Raw genomic sequence first — 25,975 nt, forward strand, 5'->3', positions numbered from 1 at the left:
TATGGCCACTGTGGCTGCTGCTGTGGTTAACCTAAGGCCTTTGTATTCTCCTGCCTGCTCACCTTTGACTCCTTTTTCATCTTGCCCCATATCTAATCAGTCAAGTCAAATTCACATTCCCTTATGTGGCACATGAGGCCCAGGAAAGCCTCCTATGCCTCTGCTTTACAGATCTGCTAACAGTTCTCTCATTTTCTTCCCCTGGGCCTGCACACTGGCTGCCCTTCCCACCTTACTTCACATAACAGCCTTCATAACTAGATGCATGAGTTCCTTGAGGGCATGGACGTATCTTCTTCAACTTACGTCCCCAGTGCCTAGTACAGTGCTTGGCTCTTAGCAAACATGCAACAGTGTTTGTTGAATAATTAAATTCTAAAATGAATGACTGGGTGTCACACAGCTTAAAAGTGATAAAGTAGCTAAGATTCAAACTCAAGCCCATTCATTTATTCAATGAATTATTCGTTAAGCTCCTATATCATGCTAGGTGCTGGCTATAGGGCACAGAACAAAACAAGAGAGAGTCCCTGCCCTCCTGTAGCTTATGTGCTGTCTGATATCAAAGTTCAAATCTTTTGCCAGTACCCCAAACTCTACTGCAAGGAACTTCATTATAGTCTATGTAAAGTGCCATGAAACAAAACTACCAGTATAGCATGATACGTATTTCAGGGATGGGAAGTGAGGTTCAAACTCTAAGTGCAGTACAATTCAGGAATTCAGAAGAAAGGGAAGCATTAGGTAGGAACGGGGATTCACAATGGCCCTTAACTTTTTTACTTTTTTTTTAAATTTTTCTTTTTAACGTTTATTTATTTTTGAGACAGAGAGAGACAGAGCATGAACGGGGGAGGATCAGAGAGAGGGAGACACAGAATCTGAAACAGGCTCCAGGCTCTGAGCCATCAGCCCAGAGCCTGACGTGGGGCTCGAACTCATGGACTGCGAGATCGTGACCTGAGCCGAAGTCGGCCGCTTAACCAACTGAGCCACCCAGGCGCCCCTACTTTTCTTTTTAAGTTTACATATTTGAGAGAGAGAGCGCGTGCACAGGGGAAGGGGAGGGGCAGAGAGAGGATCTCTGCTAAGAGTGTGGAGCCCCACTCGGGGCTCAGTCTCATGAACCTTGAGATCATGACCTGAGCTGATCAAGAGTTGGACACTTAACTAACTGTGACACCCAGGCACCCCGGCCCTTAAAATTTTTAATAAGAAAGGAGAGCAAGAGGCGTGCCTGGGTGGCTCTGTTCGTGGGGCATCCGACTTTGGCTCAGGCCATGATCTCACGGTTCAGTTTGTGGGTTTGAGCCCCACGTCAGGCTCTGTGCTGACTGTTCAGAGCCAGGAGCCTGCTTCCGATTCTGTGTCTCCCTCTCTCTCTCTCTGCCCCTCCCCCACTCATGCTCTGTCTCTTTCTCTCTCAAAAATAAGCAAACAGTAAAAAACATTAAAAAGGAAGGAAAGCAGGAGAACATGGAAACAAGGTAAGTAGAAAGAAGCATAACACATCTGTGAGCACAAGAAATCTGGATTCTGGATATCGACTGGGAGGATCAATTGTCCTCTAATTGGAGTGCGGTGTCTCTAGGGTACAACGAATTTTTTTTTTAATTTTTTTTTTCAACGTTTATTTATTTTTGGGACAGAGAGAGAGCATGAACGGGGGAGGGGCAGAGAGAGAGGGAGACACAGAATCTGAAACAGGCTCCAGGCTCTGAGCCATCAGCCCAGAGCCTGACGCGGGGCTCGAACTCCCGGACCGCGAGATCGTGACCTGGCTGAAGTCGGACGCTTAACCGACTGCGCCACCCAGGCGCCCCTAGGGTACAACGAATTTTAAGAAAATCAATGTGCAGATCCTCAACTTCCAAGCGTTCTCTCTACCAAAACTGCTTCCCTCCTTCATAATGCCAACTTCCCTACTTTCAGTAACAAGGTTCACCACTCACTCACCCACTATCTTTCAATGGCGGACTACCCAGAGGGGTAAACGCCCTGGAACACTAAACAAAGCAACAATTTGCAATGCTGGTGGTGCCTGTGGGTGCTGAGGAAATGAATGGCTCAAAAGCTGGACAACAAATTCTTTTTGTTTTCAAGCAGGAGGTTTCTAAATCTTTGCTTTCAAAACCTAGAAGGACTTAATTGCATCATCAGCTGAAAAATCATTAACAATCTCTTTTTATAATAGACCTTTGTGATTTTTTTTTTTTTTTTTTTTTTTTTTGGTAAACAACTGAGATTTAGATGCCACTGCTCTGTCAAAACTCTCAGTTCCCATATACTTACTGATATGAACAAGGTTTCTCAGCTTAAAAATGAAAACATGGGCCTGGAAGTGATGCTGAATGCAGAATTCCTGCAGTAAGTCATGTTCAACTATAAGCATATGAACTACCTAGGGAAAAAAACAGCCCATCCATTCATTAAGAAATACATTTTCTGGGAGTGCCTGGGTGGTTCAGTTGGTTGAGCAGTTAAGCATCTGACTTTGGCTCAGGTCATGATCTCACGGTCCGTGAGTTCGAGCTCCGCGTCGGGCTCTGTGCTGACAGCTCAGAGCCTGGAGCCTGCTTCAGATTGTGTGTCTCCCTCTCTCTGCCCCTCCCCAACTTGTGCTCTGTCTCTATCTCTCAAAAATACACGAAACATTAAAAAAAAACAAACCCACACTTCCGGGGCACCTGGGTGGCTCAGTCGGTTAAGCGACCTACTTCGGCTCTGGTCATGATCTCAGTTTGTGGGTTCAAGCTCTGCTTGGAATTCTCTTTCCCTCTCTCACTCTGTCCCTCCACCACTCATGCTGTCTCTTATCAGTAAATAAATAAACTTAAAAAATACATTTTCGGGGCGCCTGGGTGGCGCAGTCGGTTAAGCGTCCGACTTCAGCCAGGTCACGATCTCGCGGTCCGGGAGTTCGAGCCCCGCGTCAGGCTCTGGGCAGATGGCTCGGAGCCTGGAGCCTGTTTCCGATTCTGTGTCTCCCTCTCTCTCTGCCCCTCCCCCGTTCATGCTCTGTCTCTCTCTGTCCCAAAAATAAATAAAAACGTTGAAAAAAAATTTTTTTTAAAAAATATATTTTCAATGTATGGTTTGTGTTTATGTGTATTACTTATAAAAATCATAATATTTATATTGATCCGATCAATTGGGTATTACTAATTTTGTAATGGCCACTCAAACCAGAAAAAAATTCTCACTTAGAGTTATAAAACTCTAAACTGTAAAAACTATATAAAACTATAAAGTTGTATGAAACTGAAACTTTTTTTAATTCTCAACTTATACACATATTTTGGTTGCAGAGATGTACGATACAGTAATCAATAAAAAATTGAAAATATATATTACATTGATCAGATTTTTGAGGGGAAAGTGGAACTGAAATGCAAGTGCAAGAAGAAAAGGAGACAATGTAAAATTTTTTCTTGATAAAGAAGAGCTTCTTCATGTATTTTTAAGATGGATGATGGATGATGGTAAGCATCAAATCACTATGGGATTTGGGGCTTATTCAATACATTTAAAAGGGTAATGGGTGCCTGGGTGGCTCAGTCATTAAGCATCTGACTTTGGCTCAGGTCATGATCTCATGGCTCGTGAATTCGAGTCCCACATTGGGCAAGCTCGTGCCCCGCTTCAGGTGAGCTTGAGCCCTGCCTCGGTGAGCCCTGCTTCTCTCTCTCTCCCTCCCTCTCTCTCTGCCCCTCACTCGCTCCCTCTCTCTCTCTCTCAAAAAGAGAAAGGTAATAAAGCAGTTTTATATGGCAATGTCAATATTTATAAAATAGAAATTATATCCATTTTCTAAGTTTTAAACTAATGGTGAGAAATATTAGATGTCACCTTAAAAATGTGCAGGGAGATGCGTAGTTATATACTTTATACTATATATAGATATACTTATATACTATTTAGGAATAGAGAGGCAAAACAATCTGAAGACTACCACCCATGACTAGAAAGGTAGAATGAAGCCTGATTACAGACATTCTTGGAGACTAGGTAGAGTTTAGTCTTGAGGTGGCAAGCCAATCCCTAAACTTTCAGTTTCCTCACCTGTAAATGAGGTCCATTCCAGGTTTTGGACTATTCTATAACTGGCCACAGGGAGGCGTTGATGGTTGAGATACTGCTAGGAAGATAGTCCTGATGCCTGAATGCCATCCATATTGGAACTGGTACGAAAAGCTCTCAGTCTTGAGGGACATAACTAGGGGGCAGGAGAAGATATCTTCCAGTCTTTTTATTTTTAATTTTTAAATTAATTTTTAAATTTTATTTTTGAGAAAGCGCAAGTGGGGAAGGGGCAAGAAAGGGGACAGAGGAAGAGAATGCGAAGCAGGCTTGCCGCTAACAGCAGCAAGCCCAACGTGGGGCTCGAACCCACAAACCGCGAGATCATGACCTGAGCCAAAGTCAGATATTCAACTGACTGAGCCACCCAGGTGCACCATACCTTCTAGTCTTTTCATTCCAGGATTAGAAAGTAACTCCTCTGCCCTTTCCAACATCCTGGACAAAGGAGTGTGTATCCAATCTCTGATGCCCTCAGAGATAATCATAAACTCTGGGGACCATGTGAAAAGCACAGCCATTGTGGTCCTAAGTCATCCCAGTCTAGTTTGTATGGCAGGAGGAGTGGGGAGGTAGGGCGATTGGCTGCAGTGCAACAGGCTGTTGCACGTTGTTGCCAGGATCTTCAGGGTGCCGCCAGCTCAAGTGCAAGGTCTCCCCCGCTGAGAGTCGCTTTTCTGGCCCCTGCTGTAGGTGAGAAGGGGGAGGAAGGGAAATACCAAGGAGACTGATTTTAGGATGCTAAATGGCTGTGGTGGAGGTTGGAATCTAATTCAAAGCAAATCTAGCTTTATCTCACACCATAAGTTATTATTCAGTTATGCTATAATTAGGCATCAGAACAGGGTTCTGAGACCTCTGGCTGGTCTGGAAAGGGTTGCAGAGGCTTGGCAGGGACCAGCGTTTCCCCCTTTGAGTTGCCTATGGACAAATCGAGTCAAAATGAAGATTCAAGAAACAGAAACTGGCTGATTTAAGTTTAAAAAAAGGGGGCGGGGATTTATTAATAGAGTATAGAAGAGTTCCTTAAATAACTGGGAGGATGAGAGAAAGCCAGCTTCGAGGCTGTATAGTCAGGAACAATACCTCAAATTATGGCACATGGCAGTGCTTATGAAGACACCCCAGCTGCTTCGTCTGGGTATAGTCGCTGCTGATTCCGTGGCTAATACCACTGGTTTGGTATTCTTCTGGCTGCTTCATACAGCTAGAAATCAGGTGGAGCTGCTGCTGGGCCACTTACCCAAATGGATTATGTGTGCTTCCCAGTTTTTCATCTTCCCAACTTCCAGTGGAGCCTTGGTCGTGTGGCAATACCCTAGTTGAAAAGGGAGCTGGAAGCAAATGCCTGACATTTTCCAGCTTCTACTGTGGAGGAAGAGTCTCAAGTGGGAGATTCCTGGGGCACCTGGGTGGCTCAGTGGGTTGAGCGTTGGACTTCAGCTCAGGTCATGATCTCGTGGTTTGTGAGTTGGAGCCCCACATTGGGCTCTTTGCTGTCAGCATGGAGCCTGCTTCAGATTCTCTGTCCCCCTCTCTCTCTGCCCCTCCCCTATTCATTCTCTCTCAAAATGAGTAAATAAGCTTTTAAAAAATAAATAAATAGGGGTGCCTGTGGCTCAGTTGGTTAAGCATCTGACTTCACCTCAGGTCACGATCTCGCGGTCCGTGAGTTTGAGCCCCGCGTCGGGCTCTGTGCTGACAGCTCAGAGCCTGGAGCCTGCTTCAGATTCTGTGTCTCCCTCTCTCTCTGCTCCTCCCCTGCTCATGCTCAGTCTCTGTCTCTCAAAAATAAATACACGTTTAAAAATTTTTTTAAAAAATGAAATGGGAGATTCCCCAAATATGGGAAGATGGTTCAGAAGTTAGGTAGCCAAAAACAAGGAAGCTTTGAAGAGGACGGATATACAGAAAATGGCACATTCTGAGGCTAGCAATCTGGTGGCAAAGGGAGCCACAATCATTTTATATGAGGAACTAGGGATGTTGTATAGGGGAATGGGATTCTCTTATAGGGAAAACAATTTGACTTAGTTTACTTCCAAGGGAGAGGACAGACACTGTTGGGTAGGTGCACCAGAGATATAAACTTCTGCTCAATATGAGGAAGATTTTTATTTTTTGTTCTTTAAAACAAAACAAAACAAAACAAAACAAAATCAAACCATGTTTCCACTATGAAAAAAATGCTCAGACTAAAAATGTAGAAAGATAATAACTCATAAAAACAGAACGCAAAGACAACTGCTGATAACATTTTAGCATTTCCTTTGTTTTTTTCCTATCCTTTTTGTTTGCCCAACAGTATACATAGCTATATATTCCCTATATATCATCAGATCCTGCTTTTTTCCACTTACTATCATAACATTTTTCCTTTTTTTTTTTACAACTCTACAAATCATAATAATCTGTCAGGAGCATACAAAATAATTTACCTAAACATTTCTCTGTTGTTGACAGTGAGGTTATCTCCAGTTTTTTTTTTAAATAATATTGCAATGAGCAATAGAATTATGTGGTCTAAATGTTAAATACATACTTACTAAATATATTATGTAAAATATTCTCTTTATCTATCTTTTAATATAAAAATGAAATGAGGTGGAAAATGTAATATCTTGACAGTACTCCCAGAATTTCTTTTAGGAAGGGAGCTGTTGTTATTTTATGTTTTTTAAAAGTTTACTTATTTATTTTGAGAGAGAGACAGAGAGAGAAAGAGGAGGAAGGGCAGAGAGAGACAAAGAATCCCAAGCAGACTCTACACTGTCAGCACAGAGCCTGACGTGGGGCTCGAACCCAAGGACAGCAAGATCATGACCTGAGTCAAAACCAAGAGTCAGATGCTTAACTGACTGAGCCATAAGCCTCCTAAGGGTAGAAAGTAAGATCTTCAGGGCTGGAGTGTTGGCTGGAACCCTAGCAAAAAGAGATGGGGTTAAGATGTCTCTATCTGCCCGGAAATGAGGAAGAATTTGTTTTTTCTCCAGAGAGGGTGGGATAGAGGAGAGAATGGTGGGTCGGGGAGGAGAGTAGTGATTTGGGAGAAGGCAAGGCCCTAAGAGGTGAAGGGCCAATCAGAAAACCTCAAATGGGTTGTTCAGAAAAGACTCTAAGGAATGTCTGATGTGTAAGTTTAAACCTTTTGCAATGCATCATGTGACCCTGCTCCAGGGCCCAAAGCGTCATAATGTCTTCTCTGCCCATGAATGTTTTGTGTGGGAAGAGGTGTGGGCAGTCTTCAGGAAGGGCTTCGTTTCATCTCTACATTTTTGAACTGTGGCACTACAGCAGCCTGGCAGAAACAGGAACCTGGAGGCAGAGAGATTCAGAAGAATATAAATCTCCAGAAATTTGCAGAAATCTTAGGGAAGGCTTTGACCTCCACAACCCATTCTTACTTCAATCTCCAAGGACAAGGAGGTCGATGCCTGAATGACAAAAGTAATGCACATTCATTTCAAAAAGTTAAAAAAGAGAGAGAGGGAGGGAGGCAGAAGAAAAACAATCACTCATAGTTCTATCATCCAGACACCTGAGGGTGTGGCCTGAGAAATGTACTTAAGGGGAAGAGGTAATCCCAACTTTAAAAGACATTTGGAGAGAAGGGAGTTACCCATTGCTCATATACCTGTGAGTCAAGTTTTGTTCCTCGCCAGATAACAAACCCAACTTCTTCTGCCATACTGCCTACTAGCTGCTAGGTATCTTGTCATGGTATATCTGAAGGGACAGGTTGGGATAACAGGTCCCTTCCCAGGCCTCAAGAACTGGGTTAAGAAGCAAGAACAGAATTTGCTACAACAGTAAGGAGGATGCTCCCCATTTAGGTGGGCAAGCATATTACTTAAGTACAGAGGAAGATAGGTAGAAAGTCCATAACCATAAATTTCTAGTTGCAGAAGCCTCTCCAGGGAGGAAAGTCTTTTCTTTAAAACTACAGGCAACACGGACTCCTCCAGTGGAGTCTGGAGACCCAGGTTCTAGCCCCAGCATGGCTTCTGACCGCAAGTCATTCACACTCCCTGAGACCGTTTCTTCAGTGGAAAGACGTGGAGGCTGTATTAGACGACCTTTAAATTCCCTTCCAGCTTTAAATTCCCTTTTGCGATACTAGTCAGACTTGTCTTACGGCCCTGGAACATCCCCTCCTGCTCCTCCCTCAGCTGCCACGCCCGCATCCCACACCAGAGGGCGCTGCAGGCGGGTCCTGGGTAACGGGCGGTGGGCGGAGTGCAGAATCAGGGGAGCGCCCAGGACGCGCGGTGATTGGCCCCGGCCGGGGCGGAAGGGGGCGTGGGGAGAAGGGGGCCGAGCTGCGCGGTGACCTCAGGATGGTGGGGGCGGGGTCGGGCCGCGCAGCGTGTGACGCCGCGGCCGCCTCGGAGCTGGGGATTAATGGGAAAAGTTTTGGCAGGCTTCGGAGGATTCTGCGGAGCCTGCGGGACGGCAGAGGCGGCGCGGGAGGCGGCCAAAACAGGTCAGTCCGGGTCGGGGGAAGCGGTAGCAAGCAGCGGAAGGAGGCGGCGGACCCGGGCTGAGGCGGCCAGCCGGGTTGGGACGCGAGGCCCGGTGGGAAGTGGGGTGGGGGTAGCGGCAGGGGTCCGCGGGTTGAGCCGCTGCGGCTTCCCGATGGCCCGGCCTCGGCCGGTGCGCCGTGGTTTGTTGCTCTCCTGGCGCCCGCGCGCCCCCAGCCTTTTGGTCCCCCATCACTGAGCCCGAACCGCGAGCCTCCCCCACCAGACTCTGTGCCCCCTCTTGGGCCTAGTGGCTCCGTCTTGTCCCATTTCTGTGTTCTGAGAGCTGGGTCTAAGGTTCGGGGTCCTCTCCCCTTCCCTACCATTGCCTCTGACCTCTTCCTTCATCCCTTCTGTGGTGTCTCCAAATCCATTGCCCTCTTTACCGAGGATCTCCTTGGGGATCTTCTCTGTCCCTCTCGTTATCTTTATGTCCTGCCTTCGTCCCCCTATCTGCCCTCTCGGTCTTTGCTCTTTTCCCATCCTGGTTCCCCTTCTTCCCCCATTTCCTGCCCCCCCCCCCCCCCCCAGGATTACCGCTCCCCCTCATCTTCGAGCGGTAGGCTTTTTCAGCCCCTTGCCAGCAATCCCTGTCTACCTAAGCCCCTTTTACCCTGGCTACCCTCAGATGCCCTGTTTTCGCCTCTCTCTAATTTCCTTCTTATTAGCCCCGTCCCCTGTATTCCTGTCACCTACCTCCCAGTTCCTTGCCTCTACTTCGGGAAGAAGCATTAGCTCCACGCTCTACTCCGCTTTTCCCTTGACTTGCTGTTGAGATACCCCCCCCCCCCGGGGTGGGGTGGGGGGCATTCAGCCCCTGATTGAAGTAAGGGGCTGAATGTCTGAGGTAAATAGCAGGCAGGTCTGTTTGGGAGAATTGACTTGGGTGTTGCATCGGGGATAATGTCCAATTTGTACACCATTCTTCTAATCTCAGTTTTAATACTTCCCCTTTATGGGTCTGTTGACTTCCAGGAACCCTTGGGGAGAGACCAGCCGCTGAGTTGGGTGTGTGCCAGGGGTAGCTGGAGGCCTCATCCAACTCTTTTCCCCTTCCAGGAAACAGGGCTCCGTGTCTTTCCACTCTGGATGTACCCAAGCACGGTTACATCATGATACTCCAGATTATCTCTGCCCTCTCTGCCCACCCTTCTCCCTGTGCCCCATCCCAAAGAGCTAAGAGAAGTCTCCAGAAGTTGTGCCCCAGAGAATGCCTTAACCTTTTTCCTCTGTACTGTGTCCAAGACATTTTTTTCCTGCATGAGTTTTGAAATAGATTGCCAGCCCGATAGCCCCGGGGGCTGGGAGGCGGCTGTCCCGTTTGTTATTGGTCACCTGAACCAGCCTCTGATTTTCACTCGTACATCCCTGACCTCACTGAATGTGAGGGCCTCTGATGTCAGTCACTGAGCAGGTTCTCTTGAAGATTCTTCCTCCATTTTCCTTGAGAGCTTAATTTCCTGCGGATCCAAGAGGGAGGCGGACCTTAAGTTCTGTTCCTTTTGCCCTGCCAGGTGGATATCTGCCTGGGGAGGTTGTGGGGCTGTATGGGTTAGATGGTGTCCGGAATTTGAGTTGTGTCCAGTCACAGACATATCCTCTCTGGGGCTAGAGACCCCACCACCTTCTTGATGTGTCTTCGTGTCAGGCAGAAAGTTCTTTTCAGATGCTTTCAATTTGCGCTCCTTTATTTGGCACTGGTCCCCTGGAGAGATCTTCAGGAAATAACATATCCTCTGTTTCTGCCCAATCTGATCTTGGAGGATTCTGAAAGCATGACCCACTCTCACATTTAGAAATGAAGGCCTGTTGTTTCACCTGGCTCTGGGTTTCTAGGTCCCCTCTTTTGAGGATCGCGCTTTCTGTCTTTGAGCCAGAATCGGACCCAGAATTGGCAACCTTCAAGAGCTGTGGTGGAGAGCCAAGTGAACCAGCTTGGACCAGACTTTAAAGTTTTGGAATTCTCTTGCACACTGACCCTTTTCTGTGAAAGGGGTACGATTGTGGACGGCTGAGCCAGTTTCCTCTCCACTGGCCCCTGAGCCCCTTCCTAAGCAGTACTTGTGTCGGATTTGGGCAGAATGGACCAAAAGGGGTGGCCTTCTTCCTGTGAAAAGCATCCCTCCAGGGTTGGAATGGGTCATTCCGATGGAGGTGAGCTTGTGTGTTTGGCAGTAATTTAGTCCAGTCTCTGGCTCCCAAGGACTTGACCTGGCTCTTTGAGAGGTGTGCTACTCCTCTCTTTGCTTGTCCGTTAGTGGTGCTCTGTACCCAGGCCGCAGGTGAGAAGGGCTTGAGAAGAGGGCAAGCCCAGTCCTTATGCAACAGCTTGGGCACCAGCAGCTCTGGCTGGATAGATTCCTTCAGTTTGTCCACTCTGTGGCCTTTGTGGATGGTCAGGATTATCAATTACCAAGTTCCAATTCAGTGATTTTTTTGCAGAGTTTGGGCCAGCCGTCTCTGTTTTTCAAAAGGTGTAGGCAGACAGAGCCCTGACATTATTCTACAGAAGATGTAACCTGTCAGCTCCTTAGATTAACGGACTGTTCTTTTGTTTGGCTGCCTTTCTTCTTTCCTCTCCACCAGTGTTTTCTTCCTTTGGTGTGTGCCTCTACCCATTGAAGAAGAATGGCCCTTACCAGGCCTGTGGTCCCTCAGATCTCTTCCCTAAGGGCCTGATAGAGGATAGCCGTGTTGTACACTGGCCTAGGAAGCAAGTAGGCTTCTGCTTTGGGTAGAGTACAGCTGTTCTGGCTGTTGTGCAAGCTGTCCTGAGGGCATGCAGATCCTGGCATGTTCTGGGACCGGGTAGCTCCTCTCTTTCAGGAGTTGGATTGTGGCTTTAAAGACTTCAGCTTTATAGCCTGTCACTGAGGCTCACCTCCCAGTGTGTTCCCTGCTGGCTGGGAAGCTCAGTTGCCGGGCCCTCGTCCAGTGCCTGAGTAGGGCCTGGAAATGCCAGGAGCTGCCCCGCTGCCTTGCACTGTCCACGCTGGGATCACTCTCTTCTTCCTCCCTACCCAGCGTTTCCACAGACTTGGTCTGTCCTGCCAGGCTCTGGCTTGTGTCGGGTCAGAAGTTCTGTGTGTGATGATTCCCTGGTCTATGCCATGTTGTCCCAGATTGCACAGTGGCTGCTTGTCAATGGTTTGAAATCCCCTAGCATTTTTCTGTGCCTTGGGATCCAGGGGGAGGAGCCACTGACAGCAGCTGGTTTCAGAGGAGAGCTGGGCACTTGCTTGAGCCTGGCAGGGAGGAGATGGCCTCTTGCATCAGGTTTCAGACATGTGGGTCTTCTTCCTTGACAGGTGGTTCCTGGCCTTCATAACTCAGAGGCTGGTGATTGGGGTGTGACTCTAGTCCTGGTTCCATGGGGCTTGGGTCAAGGACTCAAGCATGACTCAGGGCATCTCCATTTATGAGCTGCCACCTGTGGGGGATGTTGGACTCCAGATCCTTCTTCACGTTGCCAGCTCCTTGTGCCCCACCCTGGTAAAATCAGCAAAGCCGGTGTCTGCTTACTTGGAAATCAGCAGACTACTTCCAGGACTGGGAAATATTTGCTGACTCAGGCTCAGAATAACAACATCTCAGGGTGTGTGTGTGTGTGTGTGTGTGTGTGTGTGTGTGTGAAGGACAGAGAAAGAGCCAGCTTGCTTGGGAGCACCTTTTGAGCCCTAGTGTTTAATTGTAATATTAAAGCTGCTTTTCTGACCCCTGGTGCTTCTCAGCTGAAGATGTTGGGTTTCTTTCTATCCTACAGTGTTGCGTGGTGTTTTGGGCATGCACGTGGTACTCACGCAGTGGCTTCTGTTCACCGACAGATGAGGACAGATGCACCAAAGCGGTAATCCCATTTTCCTTACACAAGGACCTCTGACAACCAACTGACACATCCCAGATTTAGGATCCTGGCCCAAAAGATGAAGTGATTTCACTAGGGCTGAGTTCCTAGATCCCAGGTGTCTATCATAACATTTGGTACTCATTGTTTACACATAGTGGGCATTTATTTAAACATTATTAAAGGTCTATGGCTTATGTAGTTTTGGGGAGAGCACTGAGATTTTTCACCTTTACACCCACTAAAACATAGACTCCACAAGGGCAGGGACTTAACTTTGTTTCCTGTTGTGTCTAGGACTGCCTTGCACCGAGGAGATGCTAAATAAATATTTGTCGAATGAATCGGTGTACAAACTTTTCTTCTCTGTCAGTGTGGGTGCCAGACAAAGATGGTGTCTGTCATTTTCTTTCATTTGTGCAACAGACATTTTTGAGTGTCTGCTATGTGCCAGGCACAGTAGTAGATACTTGGGGAACGATGATAGTAAAAAAAACCAGATTCAGTCCCCATCTTATGGGTCTGTGGTTTGCTGGCATATGTGAGCTGGGCGTAAGAAATGGAGCTGTTTTCTTCCATCTCTGCTAGCGTAGCAGGTCTGCACAATGCTCTGGGCTTCTTGTTACCGTTTCCCTGTTTGTTCTCAGGATGCCTGGCAGATTTTATAAACTCTCAGAAGGGGAGCTACAGGGAATTCGATGTCATTGTCCCAGCTATTTGGGAGGCCGGGCTATGGCGAGGTCCCTGCCGGGGGCCAGGGAAACATGGGCTCCCATCTGGTTTGTTGTAATCTCTGAAGTTCAGTGGTTCCAGGAGCTGTTTATGAGCCTTACTTCCCTTTCTCTGCCTTTAACACCCTGTGGGTTTTCCTGTTGCCAAACAGGGTGCCGAGCCCATGTGTCTGTCAGTCTGTGGGGGTCAGGTTGTTTGTGGATCTTGCAGGAAGGCCTCAGGTGGGGGCCCCTCCTGTTGTCAAACCCGTACCAAGTCTTTTCGTCTCAAGGAAATGTGCATGAGGAAGAAGGGGGGCTTGGGAGACTTCTGAGGTTCCCCGCGAGGGGATAACGTAGAACTTCCCCCTGGGTTCGTTGCTCTGTCGTTTGTGTCAGCAGCAGCTAGTCACAGTGGCAGCAATTGTACATGTCCAGGGGTCACTTGTCCAGTTTATCCCGAGGCTCTGAGCTCCCAGTCCCAGCTAGAAGTTTTCTTTCTTAGTTTCCATTGGCAAAAGGTGAGGCTGTCAGAGTTTTCAGTGCTAATCTCAAAAAACTGTGGTTTGGTTGTTATCTTTGTCTTTCTCATCTGAGGCACTTTTGTGGGTCAGGTGCTGTGACAGATGTTTCAGCAACGGTCCTTGGCTGCTCCCGTCCCCCAAGTGTGTGGAATCTAGTTGGGGAGAGAAGACATGTGCACAAAAAGATTTTGAGGGGCGCCTGGATGGTTCAGTCAGTTAAGCGTTCAACTCTTGATCTCAGCTCAGGTCATGATCTCATGGTTTGTGGGTTTAAGCCCCGTGTCGGGCTCTGTGCTGACAGTATAGAGCCTGCTTGGAATTCTGTCTCTCCTTTCTGCCCCTCCCCACCCCTCTTTCTCAAAATAAATAAATAAACTTAAAAAAAAGTCTGTCAAATACTCAAATCTAACATAATTTGTTACTCTTGGGGTGCCTGGGTGGCTCAGTCGGTTAAGTGTCTGACTTCGGCTCAGGCCATGATCTCACGGTTCGTGAGTTCAAGCCCCACGTTGGGCTCTGTGCTGACATCTCAGAGCCTCTAGCCTGCTTCGGGTTCTGTGTCTCCCTCTCTCTGCCCCTCCCCCACTCATGCTCTGTCTCTCTCCCTCTCAAAAATAAATAAACACTAGAAAAACCTTATAATTTGTTACTCTTTTCTTTCAAGTAAAAAATGTTGTATCATGAAAAAAATGACTAGTTTAGCTTGCAACTCAATCTCACGATTGTTTTTTCTTGATAACCACGTAACTCTTGTTTTATTACAAAGAATATTTAAAAGACATGTACTTAAAGGTCAAGATTTAATGAAGTTAGTTTTTATTGGCTCATTTAGGACATTCTTTTTTTTTAATTTTTTTATTTTAGAGAGAGAGGGAAAGAGGGAGAACCCCAAGCAGGCTCCACAGTCAGCATGGAGCCTGATGTGAGGCTTGATCCCACAACCCTGGGATTATGACCTGAGCCAAAATCAAGAGTCAGGTGCTCAACCGACTGAGCCACCCAGGCGCCCCTCATTTAGGATATTCTTAAGTGACATTGATAATTTATTACCTTTCATTGTTGTTTGAGTTGACTGGCTCATCTGGGCAGTTCTTAGTTGGGATATATTGCTTTAGTCAAATGGAGGCTGGGACAGGAGTCATTTGAAGGCTCAACTGGGCTGGACATCCACCCTGGCTCACTCACATGGCTCGCGCTTGATGCTGGCTGTTGGCTAGTGCTTACATGTGGCCTCCGCATGTGACTTGGTCTTCTCACAGCACGATGGCTGGATTCTGAACAGAAACATCCCAAGAGGGAGTATACTAAGAGATCCAGGGCTAAAGGGCAAGGTTTCTTGTGACCTAGCCTTGGAAGTAACACAGTGTCAATTCCTTTGTCTTTTCCTGGTCTCAGGACCAGTTCAGATTCAGAGGACTGCACAAGGGTATGAATACCAAGAGGCATGGTTCATTGGGAGGGAGAGAGGGCTCCTCAGAGACCAGCTACTGCTTCTTTTTTAGCATCCCTTATGTGAGGTAGCCTGGCCAGTATATATGAGTGATACTTCCAGGAGAAAAGTGCATCTTCTCACGATTTCCATTCCTGGGAACCACTGTTAGTTAGGAAATTCCTAGTAGGTTGGTAGAGGCCATCGAATGCCAGGTGAAGGAATTTGCACTGTGTGTTTTTTGGGCAGTGGATAGCCATTGATGGTTTTGGAGCAAGGGGTGATTGTGTTAATATTGCATTAAAGATTGATTGAATGGAGAAAGAATGGAGATAGAGAGGTTAGGTAGGAGACTACTCCAGTGGTCTGAATGGGAGGAAATTCTTCCTCATACTAAATCTGAGTTCCTCTGGTTTTGATTTCGATCTTTCAGCCACACAGATTGAGGACCCAGAGCATGGCTGGAGGAACCCCTTCCCCCCTTTATTCAGGGATGCTGGTACACAGGAGAGATCAAAAGGTTCACCAAAGGTAGAAGGCAACTAAAGTCAGGTTTTATTGTCAAGGCACATTAAAAAGTTAATAAAAGAAAAAAAAGTTAATAAAAGAAAAACCAGTTAGTAAAAGAAAAAAATAAAGCTTCGTTGTAGCACCACTAACAGTGTTTCAGTTACATCTTCGTTTCGCTCTCATGGACCATTAGGGAGCGAGGAGAAGAGTGAGAGGCAGAAAGAGGGGGACAAATTAGAGGCTGGTAGGGAGAGGGGGAGAGAAGGAGGCCAAAGGGGGAAACAGCAAAAAGAGTGTGAAGGAGGCTGGGAATGGAGGAACTGCTCCAGGCTGAGGGGCGACTCACCGAGCTGGCAAAGAGCCCACTCCTTCTGTGCTTCCTGGGGGGCCCTGGCCTCAGGGTTTAGACACCTCATGTCTTGCCCAGCCTCTGTAGCTTTTTCATTTGAGAAGAGACCGTGGGAAGAGCTGGAGCGGATTTGGTGTTGGACGGACCTGGGGGTGATTCAGCTCTGGTATACGGGGTCGTGACTGAATGGCTGACGTGAACCTCGGGCTGTGCGCTGAGGTCCCAAACCCCCTTTGTACTGAGCTAGGTTCTGAGGTGGAGAGCTCAGGAAGAAATGCCTGTCCGAAACAGTGCCTTCCCTGAGTTGCAGGCTGTGGCACGGGGGCCCAGCCTCAGCACGGGGAGTCTGCAGGTGCTGTTAAACAGTTGGTGTCCTGGGCAGTGCGTTGCGACACCTCCCCTTCCCCTCCCCCCACCCTGAGTCCAGTCTTCAGAGCCTGCCTCCCAGCCCGGCCTTGCCGTCATCTCAGCAGCCCTCCCAAGACCATTACCAAATTCTCCACAGCTAATAGCGACACACCTTTGAAAGAGTTCTCTCATGGGGCGAATGCTGAAGGGAGAGGCTCCCCAGTGTTAGGGGAAAACCACTTGTTGCTGAAGTTCATTTCTGCGCTGTTAGACGAACAGGTATCTAAAAACAGATTTCCCTGCCTTCACTCGTAATCTGCTGTAACACCGCGATCCTTGTCTTATCACTGCTTTTGGCACTTCCCTCATCCAAGAGTTGTCAGCTCAGAAGCACGTGTTTTTGGCTACTATGCCAATGGAAGTGCAGGCCAACTTTGCTCTCCCAATAGGCGACATTAGCCAAGCAGGCCACCCTCCATATACAACAGTCTGTGGGCCCACTCTCCTCAAAAACAGGCCGTCCTTCAGTTTGCCAGAACCCAGAGCTTTACCTATCGTCCTCTTTTCCAAACCAGCAAATGTGGTGTCCCTTCCTCAGTTTCCCTTAATTGCTTCAAATATTGCCTTGTTCTAACTCTCACTTTACTTTCTTTGCCTCTGGTTCCATTTCCTTTAGCACCAGGTTTCTCAGCCACAGACATTTTGGGCTGGGTAAGTCTTTTATTGATTGATTGAAAGTGTGTGTGTGTGTGTGTGTGTGTGTGTGTGTGTGTGTGTGTAAGCAGGGGAGAGGCAGAGAGAGAGAATCCCAAGCAGGCTTTGCCCTGTCAGCACAGAGCCAGATGCAGGGCTCAATCTCATGTAACGTGAGACCATGCCTGCGCTGAAACCAAGAGTCAGACGCTTAACCAACTGAGCCACCCAGGCAGCCCTGGGCTGGGTAATTCTTTATCAAGTGGGCTGTCTGTGTATTGTAGGATGTTTAGCATCATCCCTGGCTTCTACCCCACTAGATGTTGATAGCTCCTCCCTCTACCAGTTGTGAAAACCAAGAATGTCTCCAGACATTGCCACATATCAAGGGGGCAGAATCACTCTTGGTTGAGAGCCACTGCTATGTCACTTCGCCCACTAAATATTTCTGGCCAGCTGGATCCACCGGTGAACAGCACATCAGTAAAACCAATACAGTAAGTGCGTAGTTCTTAACATTGGAAATGTATCCTCCTCAGTCACGTCACTGGGCCCTTGAGGACTTTGGGGAGCAGTGAAGTAATTGACAATGAGTAGCATGTTCCAACTAAGTAAGAAGCCGTATGATGTCTCCATAACAGAGGGACAGTGTCCAAGGTGTAAAGCAATCTCCTGGAGTGGTTGTGTTTCTTGTGTTTTGCTTTTCCAGGTCTTTTGGTGTCTGGGCCAAAGCCACCTTCCTATAGCTCCCAGAGGTGCCGTGCAGGATAGAGTTGGTAATGTGTAGCGTGTAAACTGTCATTAACCTGTCCGTTCCTGGTGTCAGACATTACTAGCTGATCTGGTGCTCTGATCACAGCAGCATTCCTCTCCAAAGCCACATGAGTTCTTGGAACCCTCTACGCAAGGCAGTTCTCATGAGAGAAGGCTCACCTGCCATCCCTGATCTTGAGCTTGTTTGTCTGGTCCAGACCATTTCTTTCCAGCTTTCCCTACTGCAAAAGCCTTTGGGACTGTCCAGAGATCCTGGTGGGTTCCCTTTGACCCCACAGCACTTGCATCTTGGGATGAACTCCTGTGTGGTCCATTGGAGGCTTCAGGTTGGAGACTACCGTTCTCCCTTAAGGAGGCCCTCCAGCGGCCAAAATGCTCAGTTCCATGAAATTAGTTCCCCACCCCTTAGATAATAGTAAGCAATGATAGCAAAAGAAAGACCCTAGTCCAGGACGCTGCCAGGATTCTTGTTCTGACCCTCTTTCATGTGGACCAGAGGTCTGAACTATGTTCCTTCCGCACTTTTGGAGTCTGTCTTCCGTGGTGGTAGACTGGGTAATGGTCCCCAAAGATATCCAATATCCAGCCTGTGACCCCTGGGACTTGTAGATGCTACCTTATATGGCAAAATGGACTTTGCAGATGCAATTAAGGATCTCAAAATGGGGAGATTATCCTGGATTATCCAAGTGGGCCCTAAGTGCAGTCACAGGTGTCCTGTTAAGAGGGAGGCAATGGGAAATTTGATACAGAGGAAGGCGGTGTGACTGTCACTGGATCTCAAGATGGAGGACGAGGCCAAGGAACACAAGGAATGCAGCTCTAGAAGCTGGAGAAGGCAAGGAAACACATGTTCCCGTAGAACCTCTGGAGCAACGTGGCCTTGCCAATAGCTAGATTTTGGAGTGAAACCGATTTTGGACTTTCACCTCCAGAACTGTAGGAGAATAATTATGTTTTAAGCCACTAAGTTTGTAGTAATTTGTAACCATGGCAGTAGGAAGCTACCTATAGGTCTCATTTACCTCCAGGCACAGGTGGTGACTTGGCTGGTCCTCGTTCCTATTTTAAGGCAGTCTTAGAGCATCCCTTTTACAGCAGTTCAAGATTCTAGGTCCTGCCTTTTCCCAGACTAATATTTGAAACAATATGCTCTTTGGGGGAACCTTTAAAAGAGTTCTTAGGAGTAAAAGAGAAAGCCTCAGGTAGTGTCTGATCCTTGTTTTTGTAAGTCACCCCATACCTTCAATCAGATCAGTAATAGTTTCTTTCAGACTGTTGAGGATCCAGGATTAGTGTAAATCTCACTCCGCTTCCATCTACCACTCACTAATAGGCACGTATTGGGTACCTCCTATGTGCTAGGCATTGGGGTGAAGGACTGCACAAGCAGATAAAGAAGACTCCTGCTCTCATGGTGGTTGTGGTGGAGAATGAGAGAGCCAGAATTATGTAGCGAACAGGTCAGATGGTGGTAAATGCTATATCAAAAAATAAAGCAGGAAAGAAGTGGTGGCACTTTTAAATAGAGGGCTTGAGGAAGGCCTCACTGAGAAGATAATCTTAAGGCTCGAAGAGGAGAGTGAGCCGTGTATGGGAAGAATCTTCTGAGTGAGGGAAAACAAGTGCAAAGGCCCAGAGGCGGGAACATGACTGGGTGTTTGAGGAATAGTCCGGAGGCCACTGTGGCTGGAGTGGAATGAGGGGAGAAAAGAATAGAAGGTGAGGTCAGAGAGATGACTGGGGCCAGATCACCGTTGACCCAGAAGTCTGTAAAATCTCTTACTCCACCTGGCCCTTAGCCTCTTCCTTCCTTTTCTCGTCACACGACCCCTCGGTCTTTATGCCTGTGTTCCTCAGTTCCTTTACATAGAATATCTATCACATCGTACCTATGGCACATCAGCAGGTAAACATAGTCAACTTAAAATGTTAGAAGAGGGGGGAAAAGCATTCTCCTCTTTCTGAATAATAAAAGCACTTCCGCTGTCAGTAGTGGTATGGAGCTGTGTTCCTAGGGATGCAGGTTGGCTGCTCTGCTCTCCCCAGGCAGTCCTGGGGTGCTTTCTGGGGGTCCTCACTTCGGTCACCCTCCTCCTCAGCCCATGAGGACCTCCAAGCCCCCAGGCCTGCTACTTCTTTCCACTCCACTCCTCCTGGGCTACTTAGTGTGGGTCCCACAGCTGCCTTCCTGACATTCTGTGTAACCAGCCCACTCTTCTCCCTGCTTTCCTCCCAGGAACAGCACATAGCGTGCCTTCTCCCCCACTACTCAGCCAGGTGGCTGGGGGCTGCTGGAAGAAGGAGCAGAGTGTGCAAGCTGGTGCCACTGCACATTTATGGTCACCACTTAGCTTCTCAGCAGCCACAGGCCTGCCCCCACCATGTCTCAGAGCCCCTAGCTCTCCTGGGAGTGGCCTTTCCAATCCTAGGGACTCTGCCTCCTCTAGGTCCTCATGATGTGGTTTGGGTTTCTAAGAATCAGATCCATACAGGTCAAGTAAGCCCAGCTTGAAAAGTCATACTGTTCCTGGATAGTGACCCCATGACAGTTCTGGTGCTTTGGCAACTTTTCAGAATGACAATCTGTCAGTAGTTCATGGTAAGCTTCATTGCCATCTAGGGGTCAGTTACAAATTGTCCCCACAGATTAAATTCTCCATGCCTGTGTCCCTGATTTTATAGTCTGAGGTGACGCTTCCCAGAACCTGCTTTAAATAATGGCATCAAATTGATTGTTGCTGAGAAATTAAAAATCCTTGGTAATAAGCAAACTGAGCAATGATCATTTTCTATCTCCCAAGTGAAAATCACTAGGTGAATAAATTCCCAAACTGTAGAATGCATCCAATCAAAATTGTATTATCCCAGTCTTGTTTTTATTTTTGCAGTGTATGATTTCTATGACATCTCTTTTTTTTGGCATCTTAACGCCCCAGTGTATTGACAACATCTACTTACAATTTGCCTTTCATGTCCTTACAGCGTGTCACCTTGTAGAAAAATATTTTGTCCATTTTCTAGCCCATTTCCTGACCTAGTAGGCTTATCTGCACCCAAGCCAAGGCCTGTCTCCGTCCCCTGCCAGCCTAGGGTAGCCTTGTCTTCTCACGCACAACCAGGACCATCTGTTTTTGATTCACTTTTGTACCCCCACCCTGGGCACGTTGCAGACAACCAAGGATACCTCTCCTGAGGTGGTTCCAGCGCCGCCAGTGCTGCCCATGTGCTGCTTTCCCTCTGTGGTCTGCGGCCTGGACCTTGCCCTCCTTTCTTCCTTCTGCTTCCACCGTGAGAAAGAACTGATCCATCCATCTGATGTTCTCGATGAATCCGAGACCTTGTTGAGTCGCAAGGGAGCAGCCTCCACTGCACAGTCACGTGCTCGGTCCTGATGAGCGTTCATTAGCCACGTTCAAAGATCATCTCCCCCGAAATTGGCTCCTTGATGGGCAAGTGTCTTGTGCAGAGATGGCTCACCAAGCGCTTGTCAGACGGAAGGGTGACTGGATGGCCAACCTAAGCGGCTTGCTTCCTAGAGTAGCGCTGGCACTAACCTGTGCCGGAGCCCTGTCTGGGAAGTCACTTCATGGGGCAGCAGTCAGACATCTGTAGAAGGAAACTTAAGGACCCCTTGGCTAGTTATTGCTCTTCCCTGTGGTTGAAGCTCAGTGAAAGACAGCTGAGGTTTTTGGTTTTGGCAGTCTTTCCCATTTGCCTCCTTCTCTCCACTTTCTCCCCCGGGGGTCTGGGGAGCCTCCCTTCTCCTACCTCTGGCTCAGCACCTACCGTGCTATATTATGGTGGAGTTATTGCCTGCATTCTAGGCTCTGATGTCTGCTTGTGAGTTCTTTCGAGAGCTGGGCTCACCTGTGTCTAATACCCACAGAAGTCAGTAGCTACCCAGGAGCCAAGCAAGCTATGGCTCTAAGGTGTTGAATGCACTGTGCTAATCACGTCACATGTATCACCTCGTTGAATCCCCACAACCCTGAGAGGTAGGACTCATTATGCCCGTTTTATAGATGAGGATGTGGAGGCTCAGACTGGTTAGGAAAGTTGCCTAAAAGCTGCACAACTAGTAAGTGGCAGAGCTGAGATTTGAACCCAGGTGTGTAAAGCTGTGTCTTTGATTACCACACAGCAGGCCTCCCCACAGAGGATGGCTGGTTGACTGTAATTCTTCCCGTGTGGAAAGTACCTGCTTGACTGGCCAGACTGGTGTTGGCTTCCAAGAGCACTCCCTGCTTCCGAGCCCAGCAGAGTGTCTTGTTGGTCACTGGGCAGAACCAGATGTTGGCAGGCTTTGGAGCCCCCTGCGCAGTCTTGTGCCAGGTCAGTGGGAAGAGGAGGCCCTGAGAATGGCTGTACTTAGTGCCTCCCTGGGTCTGCTTCAAGGCCGTGAGCAACCCCCTAGAACCAGAAGAAATAACCAGCCAACTGGTGGGCCAGGCATGTGTAGTGGCAGGGGCTTGAAGGAGGAAAAAAACCAATCTCTGATCTGAGTGATTAATCAGCCTGTTTGCAGTCTGGCGAAGGGAGAGAAGAAAGAGAGAAGGTGGCCCAGGTGTGCAGATACGGAGAGAAGAAAGAAAAGGAAATTGCCTTTATTCAGATTCTCCTTTGGGCCAGATGTCATGCCATGGGTGAGCTCACTCTCCTTCATGCCAGCCTGCAAGAGGCAGGTATTGGTATTCCCATTTAACAGATGAGGACGTGCAGGATCACAGAGCTTAAAGAGCCCACTCAAGTCACACAGCTGACAAATGACAGAGCTGAGGTTTAAGCCCTTTGGTTCCCCCTGTGCTTCTCAGTTCAGACTGCTTTTCCTGCTCTGTCCCCTTAGCCTGGGCTTTGCAGGCACTTGTGAATGTGTGCAGGTATCCACTGTGAGCAGAGGCTGAAGCAGAATTAGGGCTCTGGGTACCTGTCCTACTCAGCTGCTTGGTTCCTACCTAGACCAGCAGGACACTGGGCTCAACCAGCAGGGCCTTATGTTTTTCCCCTTTCTTGTACCTTGCCATCCTTGGCTTATTTTTAGAGAGCTATTTTTATTTCTGCTCCCACTTCCTGACTGGAGGCGCAGGGTTTGGGGTACAGGGAAGGCTTTGGGAATCAGAAGAGACAGGCATAAGTAGCATCTCAGCGGTGTCCTTGGCTGGGCTCTAGGGACTGTGCTCCCCTGCCTGCCTTGATGGCCCCTCCTCAGGCCAGCTGTAGGCCCAGGGGATCTTGGACAGAGGGACAGTCGAACTCCTCCTTTCTTTGGCTCCTCTGAAGGGAAGGAGCTTTCCCCTGAAGCAGAACAGGAAGTAGCATGTGGCACTCTTCATATTTTTAGCTCACTGGCTCTTTCTGAGGATAAGGACTTTGAGGGAATTTGGGGTACTGGTTGAGAGCCAGGATACGTGGGACTGAGTTCTGGCTCTACTAGTAGCTTTGGGCAAGTCACTTTATGCCTCAGTGGCTTCCTCTTCTGTAACAAAGGGGAGATAACTACCCCTCAGGGCTGACTTGAGGATTAAAAGAGCTCCTACTTGTAAAGGCATAGGTGTATCACTCATTGAGTGTTGATTGTTTTATTGTTAGCGTATCTCTGGACCCTAGGCACCTAGCGGCTTGGGGTGGATGCCAGTACATGTTCCTTGGTGAATAGAGCTTCAAGACTATTTATTTTCCTGTTTTCTTCTGAATGTTGGCTGGAGTGGGTGTTGACTCCCTGCGGAGCCCACAGAGTAATTCTCATGGCAGCTTCCTGCAGTCCACCCCCTCCAGCCCTTACCTGAGCCTTGGATGAGTCAGGTGAAGTGAGGAGTCTTCCAGCTGGAGGATGTCAGTCACCACCCCCCACCCCCCGCCCTGCTTTTTTACTTTTGCACCTTTCTGAGCTCTGGCTTTTGGTTGTGAGCTCTGGAGGGGTAGGGACCTGGATCCCATGGGTGCAGACACGACCAGGTGATTCAGGGTGCTTGGACCCAAGGTTTTGAAGGGGGGGGGGGTTGCCACTGGCAAGCTGTTTAGCTAGTAACAATGAAAGACATCTTTGGAAACTTGTACTTGGGGGCTTGGAAATTAATCAGATACCACCAGTGGCCAGTATAATGGAATTTGGAAAACAGTCGTTTTTAGGATATGGAGCTGGCATTCAGGCACAAGTGTTTCCATGTGTGCGGTTTTTAATTTATCTTAAAATGTCTTAATTATATAAATAATGCTTATTCATAATAGACAATTAGAAAATACTTAAGTCATGGGGATAGAATGGGCAGCATGCATTATTATAGTCAATAACATTGTATTACAAATTTGAAGGTTGGTGAGAAAGTAAATTTTAAAGTTCTCATCACCAGAAGGAAAAAAATATTTGTAACTTTGGTGACAGATGGTAACGAGACTTATAGTGGAGATCATTTTGCAGTGGATACAAATGTCTAATCATTATGTTGTACCCCTCAAACTACTGTATGTTGGTCATACTCCAATAAAAAAAGAAAATACATCTAAGCACTGAGAACGAAATACAAGTCATACGTAGTTACACCATCCATAAGTGACTGCTGTAAAGTTTAGTCTGTGTTCAGATTTTACTATGACTTTGTGTACTTATTTTTTTTTTTTTCAAAAATGGGATAGTATTTAACATTCAGTTTTGCGACTTGCCTTTCCAATTTTTCAGGTGGTTTCTTTTTTTAATTTTTTTTTTTTTTTAGTGTTTGTTTATTTTTGAGAGAGAGAGCACTAGTGGGGGAGCGGCAGAGAGAGTGGGAGACACAGCATCCAAAGCAGGCTCCAGGCACTGAGCCGTCAGCAAAGAGCCAGGTGCGTGACTCAAACTCACAAACTGGGAGATCATGACCTGAGCCAAAGTCAGAACTTAACCAACTGAGCCACCCAGGTGCCCTGATAAGGAAATATGTCTTGATGAAAGGTGCTCCTCCACCAAGGCCCTGCTCTTTCCATGAACTTGCACCTGGTCTGCTTTCTCCACCTGGCAGTGCCCAGGCCAGGTGGTTTCACAGGTCTGGTGTGCCTGGCCCTGCTGGCCTCTGTGTGTCAGCAGCTGCTCCGTGGCACCTCACTGGGCAATAGGCAGGGATCTGAGCATAGTAGTCAGGCATAAGGAAGATGTTCCCAGCACCCCCAACGGCTCAGATTCCATTCTAGAAAAACAGCTCAGAGTCAGCGAGAAAATTGAAGATGGGGTATTCTGGGAGAAATAAGCTATGCCTCCCCTTTACTTCTTACAGAAAAAAAATGAGATCTCTGGCACTAGGTGAGTAAAAGGCTTGTCTGAGCCCTGAGGGTGAGTGAGACTTGGCATCTCAGCTTTTTTTCTGGGCCCCTCTGATTTGCACACAGGCTGGTGTTACATGGTGAGGCCAGGAATTCATGATTATGGACAGGATGACTTCTGTAAGTTGTGTGTTCCTATGGGCCTTCCTGGATCATACTTGTTTTCCTGTGGATCCCAGTCTTGGTAAACTTGGCAGAAACCCTCTGGGCCACAGAGCAGGGTAGCTTCCTGTACATCCCCTCAAGCATGCACTGCTCTTCTCCCTTCCTCCACTCCTGAGCTATAATTAAGTTCCTCCGTGAAACCGAATCCCTCAGCTGACACATGCTTGTAACTGCAGTCCTGGTCATTGGGCAGCTCGTCTGGGGTGACTCTTGGGGCTGGTGTCTCAGCCTCCAGACGGTCTTGGGTAGGTCTGTAGGAGGTGGAGACCTGCCAGGACAGGGATGGGTCTAAAGAAGCAGGGACAGGCCTTGCCCAAAAGCCCAAAAGTAGGAAGTCATGGGAGCAATGAAGGGCTGGTGAGCAGCCAGAGTGTGTTAGGGGACACAGAGGTGGAGGGGATGGACAGGCTGCCTTGCAGGGTGAGAGGGCACGGACAGGGACAGGCTTTTGAATCACTGAGCCCCAAGGCAAAATGTGAGCAGTTTATTTTATTTTACATTGTATATATTTCTCTAGCATTTAAAAATTTTTTTTGATGTTTATTCATTTTTGAGAGACAGAGCACAAAGGGGCAGAGTGAGAGACACACACACAGAATCCGAAGCAGGTTCCAGGCTCTGAGCTGTTAGCACAGAGCTCTCTATGTGGGTCTTGAACCCACGAACCACGAGATATGGTCTGAGCCAAAGTTGGACACTCAACCGACTGAGCCACCCAGGCACCCCATAGTTCTCT

At 47.8% G+C, this 25,975-nt stretch overlaps 1 protein-coding gene across 3 annotated transcripts in view; it reads left to right on the plus strand.

Annotated features, from left to right (window-relative positions):
* Window positions 1–8,417: 8,417 nt before the first annotated feature.
* Window positions 8,418–25,975, plus strand: part of PPARD (peroxisome proliferator activated receptor delta) — an 83,184-nt gene continuing 65,626 nt past the window's right edge. For 2 of the 3 annotated variants that reach the window (XM_047860903.1, XM_047860907.1), the window contains exon 1: window positions 8,418–8,563. The gene's annotated coding sequence lies outside the window, so the exon portion shown is untranslated. Of the gene's footprint in view, window positions 8,564–12,363; window positions 12,448–25,975 lie in introns of all 3 variants that reach the window. The other variant, XM_047860904.1, reaches the window with a different exon arrangement.

This window comes from Prionailurus viverrinus, chromosome B2, assembly GCF_022837055.1.
Source record: "Prionailurus viverrinus isolate Anna chromosome B2, UM_Priviv_1.0, whole genome shotgun sequence".
Lineage (NCBI taxonomy): Eukaryota > Metazoa > Chordata > Mammalia > Carnivora > Felidae > Prionailurus > Prionailurus viverrinus.